Source organism: Periplaneta americana, chromosome 1 (assembly GCF_040183065.1).
Source record: "Periplaneta americana isolate PAMFEO1 chromosome 1, P.americana_PAMFEO1_priV1, whole genome shotgun sequence".
NCBI lineage: Eukaryota > Metazoa > Arthropoda > Insecta > Blattodea > Blattidae > Periplaneta > Periplaneta americana.
Genome location: NC_091117.1, coordinates 61578499 through 61591482, shown reverse-complemented (window position 1 = coordinate 61591482; position 12984 = coordinate 61578499). Strand labels below are relative to the sequence as shown.

General features: G+C 34.4%; 1 protein-coding gene and 1 non-coding gene across 8 annotated transcripts in view; one reads left to right on the top strand and one right to left on the bottom strand.

The window, feature by feature from the left end:
• The window catches only part of LOC138696326 (fibronectin type III domain-containing protein 5), a 1093145-nt gene that overhangs the window by 806637 nt on the left and 273524 nt on the right, over window positions 1-12984 (top strand). For all 7 annotated transcript variants that reach the window (XR_011331357.1, XM_069821140.1, XM_069821143.1 and 4 more), the window contains one exon: window positions 2115-2162. The gene's annotated coding sequence lies outside the window, so the exon portion shown is untranslated. The remainder of the gene's footprint in view (window positions 1-2114; window positions 2163-12984) is intronic.
• Window positions 5691-5762, bottom strand: TRNAS-GGA (transfer RNA serine (anticodon GGA)). Its single transcript has one exon. It is a non-coding gene; the product is annotated as a tRNA-Ser (tRNA).

Genomic DNA, 12984 nt, shown 5'->3' with positions numbered 1-12984 from the left:
TGTGATTAGATAATAGGCTACTTTTACATTAATAAACAATTTTTAGAATTGTTATGGGTAATTATATTTTTAATTTGGCGGGAATGGAATTTGTGCAGGGAAAATTGGTTTTACTGACATCTTGTACAATTTTGAATATTTTGTAATGTTTCCTTCCTTATTTTATTCATAATCAGCACATTAATAAATCTTGCCATTATCAGTTGAATGTATAAATAAGAAATATTTTTGTTAATTTTTCCTATGAATGAAACTGTAAAATTTAATTATTTTTCCATAACGAATATAATGTAAAACGAACTTGAAGTGATAAAACAGTGCTGCTGAAGAATGGGTTTATTCTCTAGAATTTAATGAATTTATCTACAGTATCTCACTAGAGGTTTTGATTTATATCTAGAGAAAATCTAAATTCGAGTGTGACTTAGTTGACTATTAGACGATTAGAAGAAAGTATATAAAAATTAGAAGAAATAAAGTACTCTAATACAATAAAATATTAATTGACTTACTAAATACTAAACTGTCTTGAAAATGTAGCATTGTACTATCTCATCGTTAAAAATATTCCGCTAGATGGCAGTAGTATGTTATGACCAGCAGTTCTCTTGTTACCAGTTGTGCCAACTATACAACCTTCATTGAACTCTATAGACGATTAGTACTCAAGAAAGCTTTGTTGGTTCAGTTTCATGTTTAAAACAGTTGCATTCCACTTCAGTTATTCGCTCTTCATTAAGTTTATATGATGATGATGATGATGATGATGATGATAATGAAAATTAATATAATCCTTATCATCAGCCTTCATAGTTTAGGCTATTAACGATCTGTTCCGCCTCTTTATTATAGTTAAAAAAAATTGCACAAAATTGTAAAAATTGTAGAAAATTACTAAATTATAAAACTATAAAAATTTGTAAAAATTGTAATTGTAATATTGTAAAATGTTGACTTGTTCCACATCTTAAAGCTTCATTGCTCATGTAAGATCTATGGAATAAAATAAATGAATGAAAATGAAAATGAAAAAAAAAAATGTATGTCTTTCTTTGTTAAATTAATCTGACCTAGACATAATACATAATAATTATATTTAATTACAAAATGTCTATTAAGGTGGTAGAAATTGGAATAATAATAATAATAATAATAATAATAATAATAATAATAATAATAATGATAATGATGATAAGAATTTACAAGCTAAAATACTTCATATTAAAGGCGGAATTTAACAGTATTCCAGCCGGAGAAAGATGGATAAGCAAGTAATACTAGTCGACATTTAGATTAAAACTCATAGCCGAAGTGGTTGTTATACGTACTTTCCCACAACTCCGGCTAGAAAACACCGGAAAGGCTGGGGTCATTATTTGAATCCTTCTCCAGAGCCGGACTTCAACAGAATACTGATGATAGCCGAGATCCACTAGCAAATCGCATAGACGTAAAGAAAAAAGCGAAGGGTAGAAAATACAGAAAACAATTATGAGTAAAAAAAAAAAAAGAGCGCTCTCTGAAAGCACGGCTAGGAAGGAAGATAGGGAGAAATGAACCCCATATCTCGAAGAGATGGTCGAGTGGAGTGTACTTCACTAGTCGATCATACAAAACAAAGATAATCATAGTACAAATCATGCCCTCGAACGAATAATGGAATTTACTCATTACTATAATATTATTTATTATTATTATCGATAATATTGTTCTTCGTATTATTGTTGTTTATATTATTTTCTAAAATTTTAAAACTGCAAATTCAGCAATTTTAAATGTTAAATACGAGTATGTATTGTTTGTGGAAATAAACATATCCTTTTCAGTGGAGCAAATTAATGTGGCAAATATAATAATAATAATAATAATAATAATAATAATAATAATAATAATAATAACTGCAGATAAAATGAAAAATAAAAACATGGTTTGATTGTGTTGTATGAAGTGTGGTGTAGATCTATACTCCAGAAATTAACTTCGATAAGCTGAGAGATATTTTTATTATGCCGCCAGCACGAAAATCACCAGAGTACCTATGTAGTAGTAAAAGTGTACATTAATGCTGTATTAAATATTTAATGAAGTGACCCAGTATCTGTCATTTGTTTCAGTTGGCGTTGGACTCTCGACTCTCTCCAGCAGGCATCGCCAGCGTAACGGTAAGTTTAATTACATTCCCATTAATTAATATTAATTATGATACAAAATTTCATAATTGCAACGCCAGAATTAATGAATATTAGATGTTAGGTACAGCTCAATATTTGACCGGAAACATGAATGTTAGTTTGTAATTATTTAGGTCCATATTCTCATTTTGTTGCAAAGGATTTTTAATCTAGAATCGTGAATTACGTGAAAGACTTCTAATTTAATATGTATAATTATCAGTACCGTATATCATCAACCAAACAGGAAGAGTAGTTTGTGTCGTGAAGGAAAAGAATATTTCTTAGAACGTGATGCGAGCTAGCTGTCTTATGATATTCCCAATATGACAAAACGAGCAGTAAAATCAATTGTTAATAAACATGGGTTTGTGTTCGAAATTCAGGTTCTTGGGAACAAAAGAAATAAATAAATATGTAAATCAATGATTGTGAAAAAGATGAAGATAAATAAAGAATTCGAAGAAGGTAACGAGGCAGATATTCACAACGATTGAGACGATTACAAACGTAATTACGATGGCGACGAAAATCATTGTGACAGTTAAAATAATTATCACGTAAACATCTATAATTACAGCCCGACGACGACTATAATTGTAGTAATCATTAACTTTCATAATTAGGGTGCGAGAACTATAATATTATGGTAACATCAACTTCTATAATTACGGTGCGACAACTATAATTATGGTAACATCAACTTCTATAATTACGGTGCGACAACTATAATTATGGTAACATCAACTTCTTTAATTACGGTGCGGCAATCATAATTTATGTTGACATCAGCTTATATAATTAGGATGCGACAACTATATTATGGTAACATCAACTTCTATAATTACGGTGCGACAATCATAATTTATGTTCACATCAACTTATATAATTAGGATGCGACAACTATATTATGGTAACATCAACTTCTGTAATTACGGTGCGACAATCATAATTTATGTTGACATCAACTTATATAATTAGGATGCGACAACTATATTATGGTAACATCAACTTCTATAATTACGGTGCGACAATCATAATTGATGTTGACCTCAATTTATATAATTAGGATGCGACAACTATATTATGGTAACATCAACTTCTATAATTACGGTGCGACAATTATAATTTTATTATGGTAACATCAACTTCTATAATTACGGAGCGACAATTATAATTTTATTATGGTAACATCAACTTCTATAATTTCGGTGCGACAACTATAATTATGGTAACATCATCTTCTACAATCACGGTGCAACAATTATAATTGTGGTAACATCAACTTCTATAATCACGGTGCAACAATTATAATTATGGTAACATCAACTTCTATAATTACGGTGCAACAACTGTAATTATGGTAACATCAACTTCTATAATTACGGTGCGGCAACCATAATTTATGTTGACATCGACTTCTATAATTAGGATGCGACAACTATATTATGATAACATCAACTTCTGTAATTACGATGCGACAACTATAATTATGGTAACATCAACTTCTATAATTATGGTGCGTCAACTATAATATTATGGTAACATCAACTTCTATAATTACGGTGCGACAACTATAATTATGGTAACAACAACTTCTATAATTACGGTGTGAAACTATAATTATAGTAACATCAACTTCTATAATTACGGTGTGAAACTATAATTATGGTAATATCAACTTTTATAATTATGGTGTGAAACTATAATTATGGTAACATCAACTTCTATACTTACGGTGTGACAACTATAATTATGTTAACATCAACTTCTATAATTACGGTGCGACAACTATAATTTTATTATGGTAATATCAACTTCTATAATTACGGTGCGACAACTATAATTTTATTACGGTAACATCAACTTCTATAATTAGCGTGCGACAACTATAATTTTATTATAGTAACATCAGCTTCTATAATTACGGTGTGAAACTATAATTATGTGTGACATCAACTTCTATAATTACGGTGTGAAACTGTAATTATGGTAACATCAACTTCTATAATTACGGTGTGAAACTATAATTATGGTAACATCAACTTCTATAGTTACGATGTGAAACTATAATTATGGTAACACGAACTTCTATAATTACGGTGCGGCAACTATAATTATGGTAACATCAACTTCTATAATAATTACAGTATGAAACTATAATTATGGTAACATCAACTTCTGTAATTACGGTGTGAAACTATAATTATGGCAACATAAACTTCTATAATTAAGGTGCCAGAACTATAATTACGGTAACAGCAACTTCTATAATTACGATGCGGCAGCAATAATTATGGTAACATCAACTGCTATAAGTATAGTGACCAAGAAATCACTATTAATGGTGACATCAAGCATTAAGTAATATTGACGAGATAAATTACAATTATTGTGACTTCAACTATTATAACTGAAGTATTCCCTGGAACAACTTAACCTACTTTGTGTCGTTTTTCCGTTTCCGACATATATATATATATATATATATATATATATATATATATATTCAATCCCTAATAACATATTCCGCCAATAAACACAGCTCTCTTTAGGAACATTTAACTGTCATTCTGGTCAATGCTGTTATCCGAGATCTAAAATGTTGATGCTGTGTATCTATAATTCAAGATTTTGTAGTTCTCTTCTTGTTTCAGCGAACGCCTCAGTCTTATTAGTTATTATGGTGCCGATGATGACGATAATACGATGAGAATTGGGAAGTTGATATGCTAGCTTTTCCTTCCCTATAGTAACGTACTTCTTTATACAGATTGTTTCTTGTCAGTTTTCCGATAGATTTATTTTGGTTTCGTTGGAATGTTTGTATGCAGATGGGTAAGGTGAAAGTTAAAACGGGAAATCTCGTCATAACACCTGCCCTATCGGTTGAATTATTTCCGAATCCAGATGTCAGAAATCTCACATCAGAACAGTAAAATTGTATCAGCCGTCATGTTCTGTGAAAACAAATTTTGCTCACGTTCTTAAGACATGGACTGCATTTTATACATGTAACGTACCTACATTGTGACTTGCAGGAAGCAGATTGCTGCATTACTGTGAGAATAAAATACTGTATAGAACAAACATGAGTGATATAGGCTAATCTGCAAAATTAGAAACGCAAAGTCATATGCTCTTTAAAAATAGATATTAACGTATGATCATGGATGGGCAACTCGTGCTCACAAAGTGCTTAAAAACTTTGAAAGAGAGAAAGACAGACGGAGCCAGCAGCAGCAGTTACAAATTATATGTAATTTCGCTGCAAAAGCAGTTCACTGCCACGGTGCGCTCTGGCGGCTCATGCAGGTGGTCGTGATATCTACTCTAGGATTTGAATTTCAGAATGGCGTATGGTATAATAATTATAGTAATTTTAGACAGACTGCACCTAAACCCACATAACAAAATTATATTATATTTATTTTGATGTACCGAAGTACATATGATATTTCCATGCAGATATTCTGCTTTCTCAGATGATGAGAGAGAGATGGAACGGAGAAAAATTCTCTCCGGCGCCGGGATTTGAACCCGGGTTTTCAGCTCTCCGTGCTGATGCTTTAACCACTAAGCCACGCCGGATACAATCCCGACACCGTTGAGAATCGTCTCAGATTAAGCTCCATCTCTTGGGTTCCCTCTAGTGGCCGCCCTCTGCACTACGTCATAGATGTCTATGCACGCAGGACCGAAGTCCATACATGTGTAGAGGTGCACTCAGATGAGTGACTGGTTGTAAAATAGTTTAGTACTGGAAACACAAACTGAATACAACTTTTTCAAGATACAACAAATATAGCTGCAACACTTATTTATTATTACACTTTGTTAATATTTCTTATTATATGCCTTATTTGAAACGTAGAACGCGAGAATTTACAAGTCTTTATACATTAAAAAGTATTCCGCTGTTCTCAGAATGGTAATAGTCTGTTTCGCAAACAATCACAAATTCAAGGAATTAATTTTTACATGTCATGGCAGATGAAATAAACTTACTTCTAAGCTCTTTCTGTACATTGAGAGCTTTTACACGTCTTTCTTGTATTAAACTCTGACTCAAGCGCATACAGTATATGTGGAAGCAAAGAGCATATTTGGAAATTCTGACTTAGGCAGCATTACGAACAGTTCGATTCCTGATTTCGCTGGAATCCGTTCTGGATTTATCAATTCAAGATATTCTGTCGACTGTAGCCTAAGCCGAAAGGATTTCAGAAAGATCTCGTTTCCTTGTCAATTGTCTCTATTTCTTCAAACTTACCAGTAAATTCTGCTGTAGGTCTTGAAGTAGGATCTTATGTTTGATAAGATCTTACCACTCTTCAAGATATGTAGTTTATAGTCAAAGAAAGTGAAGTTGTCTATATTCTACATGATACTGCCACACTTCAAATTTATCCATAAATTCTCTTCCCTAGTCGATCTTGCAATTCTGTAACTCCCACGCACAACGTGCTAACGATATTTGATATCAGTCTCACCTTGTTGATATCCCATTTTTACCTTTAACTATTCTAAAGCAAATCTGCACAGTATTTCTTTACTATAACCTTCACTTTGTTTATTTGTAACATAAAATGTCATGCGTAAGAAAGTGTAATAGAACATAATACAAGCTTTACCTACCTTCTTAATAAAAAAATCTTTCTCTTTCGACTCATCACTAATGGGAAATGATCTGAGGATTATATTGTGTGTCACTTAAAACGAGCCGCCGCTTTCTGCAGACGCGAGCAAACTTGCGTTTTGCAAGAACCGCATACAGACACTACAGCTAGTACAGAGTCCGTTCTACCTGCACTGAGGTTGTGTTAACACATTGAGCATATTCCGAATCTCACCGGTGAGCAATCCGATGGCATCACGGTGTTCCGAATTCCACCGATGACGTCATTGATGCTCCACCGGTGTCGCACCGGTGCCATCAACTTGCAGAGGTGGTGGCAGTCTCCATCAGGCGCCATCAGTGAATCTGATTGGTTCTTGTATAGGGCGGGAATTACCAGACGAATAACATCGTGCACTGTTGTGTCATGGCGGTGTGTTCTGCTTTAGTTCTGCTGTATTGTTTATAATGAGTACAACGTAAAAAAAATATGTTAATGGCTTATGAGCGAACATGTCAACGGACCAGTTATTACTACTGGCTCAAGAAATAAATTTTTTATGCTCTCTTTTCTTTGAACGAGATGGCAGTACGAAAATTTCGCAAAATTTTGCTAGCGTAGCACAGACAACAACTTGTACAGTCGCCATGACAGCCATCGATCTTTCCTGCAGTTTTGTTCCTTATTTCGCTGCAACGTGACGTCATTGATGCCACCGGACCGATGAGATTCGGAATACGCTGTTTGAGAGTACGAGTTGCCCACCCATGTGTATGATCCTGCATACCAAAGGCACTGATGCATTAAGAGAGGCTGCGATTTCGTCCTGTGTATCCAGTATGCGCCATGGAGAATATGCCTCTTATATCATACCGAGTTTTCAAGGATTCACGTTTTACGAAGCAGTTGTCTACAAGCTAGCATCTGTAGACGCAACAGTTAGGACACAGGTTTAATGCTGCGGTTAAATCCCGTCTAGAACATGGCATAATTTATTAGAAGAGGTTACGCTTTAGTTTAACAGATTTTATTGTATAATTTCATGTAAAATTAATAATGTAAAATTAAATAGACATATAGCTGTGCAATCTCTATTGGCTTATAATATGAAAAGAAATTGAATAAAATGCATCACAAAATATGGAGTACCAGTGTCTTATCGATTAATGAATGTTATAAAACTGCGATTCGAAGAATATGGTGAAGTGTAAAGAAATTACCTTCAGTTTATATTCTTTACAAGAATTAATTTAAGCAACTTTTATCTAATTTCAGTTATTACTGTAATAATTGAAGACCTCCCTAGAATAAGAGTGTAATCAACAAATCTATAATACACGTTGCAGAATGAAGGAAAATAATTTCAGGGGCATATTTCGTTAGGCCTATATTTACTAGCAGAACCATTTGATTAATCGATAATACGAGTTTATTCAGCTGTTGGAAGCATTCATTTATAGTTATAAATGAATGCTTCAAAATTATTTTTTCACCGAAATCACATATTTAATTAATTTGACGTTACCTCCTTTTTCCGGAGAGATTTTCAATTATAGTTTATGTCGTCTCTTAAGTAATGATGAAACCTCTCCTTCCTTGGACACGAGGTTGTCTACGCTTCAACCATACAGTGTGGGTCAGATGTAAACAAGAGCAGAATTCATACATACACATACTACAGACTGTACTGTACAATACTGTATACAATATGTAGACATACAGTGGCCCGGGTTCGATTCCCGGTCGGGACAAGTTACCTGGTTGAGGTTTTTTCCTGGGTTTTCCCTCAACCCAATATGAGTAAATGCTGGATAACTTTTGGTGCTGGACCCCGGGCTCATTTCACCGGCATTATCACCTTTATCTCATTCAGATGCTAAATAACCTAAGATCAACATCTTAGGTCGTAAAGCGTCGTAAAATAACCTAGTACAGCCATACATTACATCCCTACTTTTCACCCCTTTCTGGATACAAAGTGACATCACGGTTGAGCAATAGATAAACTCAAAAATGGAACTGTAACTGAAAAGATAATTAATTACTGAACATATTTTGTTGGCATAAAGTAACATCTATATAAATTACAATACCTTTTACTGTTCTCCAACCAGGAGATCAACCGTGAAAGGAATGTGCTTACTATTGCGTCATCTATTGGAGCGAAGTAGATAGATAATATTATCGTTATAACGTCAGTTTAAAAACCATGCGCTCTCTTGCATATGTTATTTCCTATATGGAGGGATTAAAAGATCAGGAGATTAACAGTGATCTAATTTTGTAACTAGGGTAGTATAAATATGTGTGTAACAATGTTATTGTTTGTGCTGTGAGAGCGAGCCAATAGAGATACGAGTACCCACGTGTGTGACCTTATGACATCTTATGACATCAACGTTCATTCGCAGCATTACCCCGCTCCGTTTCATTCCGCAAAGACTTTCTCGTGGTTGGAGCACATTAGTATGTTAAGAAAATCATTTAAAGGTTAAAGTTGAAATGTATAAGATGGTATTGGAGAGGATTTTCAACGACATACTATTGTATATTTAATATATACAGTGAGTTCGTAGCTTGGCCGGACCGTTCCGCGGCATTATATAACACAACAATAAGAATTTATTACAGTTCAGAAATCGGTCTGATACAGACTTGATTGCATGCTTGTTAGTTTTTACACGACTTGCATGAATGGTAGAAGTGTCTGTAAAATTTCTCGTCAATTGACGACTTGTGCCCGTCCGACCGAGCTACGAACACACTGTATATATTAAATGTTTCAAGAATCTGTCATATAAGTTAGTTATTGTGATTTTGACCGAGTGTTTGTTATTAAAAGACGGATGTAGCATCACAGTTCTATGTCCTTGACGAACGAACAAAGGGTGCAGTAAAAATAACTCACTCGGCGGTGAGACAAGTTTCAGAGAAGTGCACAGCTCGTGGCATAAATGAGGTGCACGTCTTTCATACATTCTCTTCCGCTTCACGAAGTCTCTTCGTTCCAGAGCACTTCATGTATGTGAGAAGAGGTCTCTAGCTGGGAATTGTCTGCCTTCCCTACTTCCAAGATAGTTCTGATGCGTTTTTAGTTCTGTTTACATTTGAAACGATGATTTGTAAAACCATATGAGTCACCGATCGTTTGTTTTCGGAAGAATAAAAAACCGCCCAAAACAAATGTTCAATACTTTAGCTTTCTTTAGTTTACTGCCCAACTGTGAAGGAGAAACGTTGGTGTTTCATCAAAGAAATAATTTATCTGTAATGTTTACATTCTTTCTGCTTATTTATTGACTGACTCGTAATGTTTCAACGCGCACCAATAATACAGTGTGGTCCGAATATCGCGAACGTTACTGTTTAACATAAATTACTTGAATTACGTAGGCCTACATTAGAAAGAGTGATACATGTAATTAAATATATATTTGACTACAATCTTGAAATATAATACAATACTGCTACAACAGGTGCTGGAACATCCACCATCAATTCAGTTGCAAGCTCTTTTTACGAGCTTTGCGTAGGAGTGTACCATTGATGAAAACAATCTCTCTTGTAGTGCTTTACTAAAGTCCTTGCAAAGTACGTGGTTTATTTTGTGATGATGATATTACCTATGGTTATATAAATGGAAAAAAATAATTCTCAAATAAATTTGCATCTCTAGGAAACATAAAACATAACGTTAATATCTTTTAACATGAGATTGCACACTTGATTTCAAACATATGAAAAGAAAATTCCTAGCCTTTTAATAAGGGCCTAGTAATTAAATAAAGACTGGAGAACGGATTATTATACACTGAAAAGTAGACATGATGTTCCAAATAGACTACTTGATTGTTTATACATATATAACAGTTGCCAAAGTAGATAAAAGTTCAGGCAGGTATAAACAACTGTGGCGATTCAAGGCTCCTTGACGTTCGGGACTTCGGGAGTGACAATCTCGACGTCTCGAAACAGTCACAAGCAATCTTTACGTCAACGACGCACGTATAGAGCATTGTTGTGCGGGTTTTCGGCTTTGCGGGCGCTGTTAGTCTTGCTTTCTTGATCGTTGTTCATCTCAATGTGTAGCTATCTCACTGCTTCTTTCATTTATAATCTATTGTAAATCGATTATTTTGTCTTCCAGTTTGTTAATAAGTATCAAGTAGGAATTTGTGTTCCTTTATCTTTAATTTGTCATTAAAATTCCAACTTTATATTAGTTCATATCAGTGTGACTACTGTGTCCATCCAGTTCATAACCAACTCTTGTTTGAAAGACTTCATTTATAAGCTTTCGATTACACTTTATTGTTTCCATTTAGAACAAAATATTTCCACCAAATAGGAACGCTATGTTCTCAAAAATAGATTAGAAACTGTAGGAAAACCTTCCGTGATAGAATTTCCAGGAACCGCAAGCGATACGTTCGGAGGGCATCAGAACTGTGTACACAAAACTGATATTTCACGGGTGTGCTGTAATTTTAAGCAACGTATGCAATCGATTGGGCAAGCGAGGCAGACGTGGAGGACATTAAAATCTGTCTGTAAACAATGCTGATGCGCCATCTATATTTGTATTTACTCAGCGGCTATGTGTCAAGAGAGGAATTTGTAACGCGCTATCAAGCGCTGCATGTAGTGTGGCGATGTCCTCATTACCTGCACAGATCATTCATTCCAATGACTTCTAGCAGGCCGAAATGTCACAATTTTCGTCCGAGGTAAAGACACAAACATATTTATATACGTAAGCACATATATATATATATATATATATATATATATATATATATGCATATACAAATATGTGCAGAAAGCCCGAAAAATGCCATCCACGAAGAACAAGATGAGAAAGAAGTGATCAAGACATGTGAATTGAGAAATCTGTATTTCTACGTAGTGTTAAGGAAACTTTGGTTTTAGTAGTGGATTAATATACGGCAGGGATGTCAAGGTCAGAGCACGCGAAAGACACTACGTGCTCCCAAGCCCGCACGGGTTCCAATGAATCTGTTCTACAAGCAGTAGCGGTGAACAAGAAAGGGAGAGCAAAATGAACTCTATTGGCCTATCACTGCAAGATGAATTAAACTGCTCTTAAGTAACAGATAATGCGTTACGCTCATACAAGAAAATAAGAAATAAAAGCATATTTTGCAACATGTACCTGACTAATAAATGCAATTAATTATGAAATAGTAGGATATAACAAATAATAAACATAGCTTCTCTTTAACTTAGTTTTACATAATGAGGCCTATAATTAGCCTAGGCCTTATTATTTTTATTAACTGTTACATAATCATGTACTACTTTTATATGAGCATCATCACACTTCTAGAAACAAATTTAAATTCCTGACTTCTCGCGTAATTCAGAAGTGTTTTTTTTTTCTTCTGATTTTTGCCGACACAAATCCAACTTGAGCTGGAGTAGGTCAATATCTTTAAATCGTCTATGGAACTCTTCACAGAGATTTTTAAAACATTCCAGTATTTTACACTGTTGAACAGGAGGTCAATGACTGAAGACGTTGAAATTATAAAAATTGTGCTGTGAGATCTGCGACATCCACAATGAAATCTTCATCCGAAAGCTTTTAACAATATCTGGCGACACAGATTAATTGATTCTTTCCTTGCGATATCAAATTCAAAACGTTCAGATGCTCTAATACAGCGTTGTCAGACACAGCCTAAACGGAGCGGAGCGCTCCACTATAACTCGTTGCGTGCTCCAGTGCTTCCACAGACATATGCAAGTTCACGCTCCGACTGGACGTCTCTAGCACCACAACCGGTTTCGGAGCTTACAACTCTGACACTACTGCTCTAATACATCCTTGAGAAAGTTACGTTCCTCAATCCATGTAGAGTCAACTAGTTCTGGAACTGTCTTTGTTTTTCTATTATGAATTCTGATAAATATTCACGTAATTCAAAATATCTGGACAGAACAATATCGTAATAGTAAGAAACATCGTTAAACTGAGAATTTATGTACGAAAATCTGGACAATTCATGGACACAACTCCTAACTGACATTTAACGAATTTACGCCATTAGCAGCACACACTTTTGTTTGTACTTTATTCTGAAAATATAAATACAACAATGCTGTGAGGAAGAAGCTCTACAATACATCTTTACATACATTTACTGGTACTATTTAATGTCAATAAAAACAAA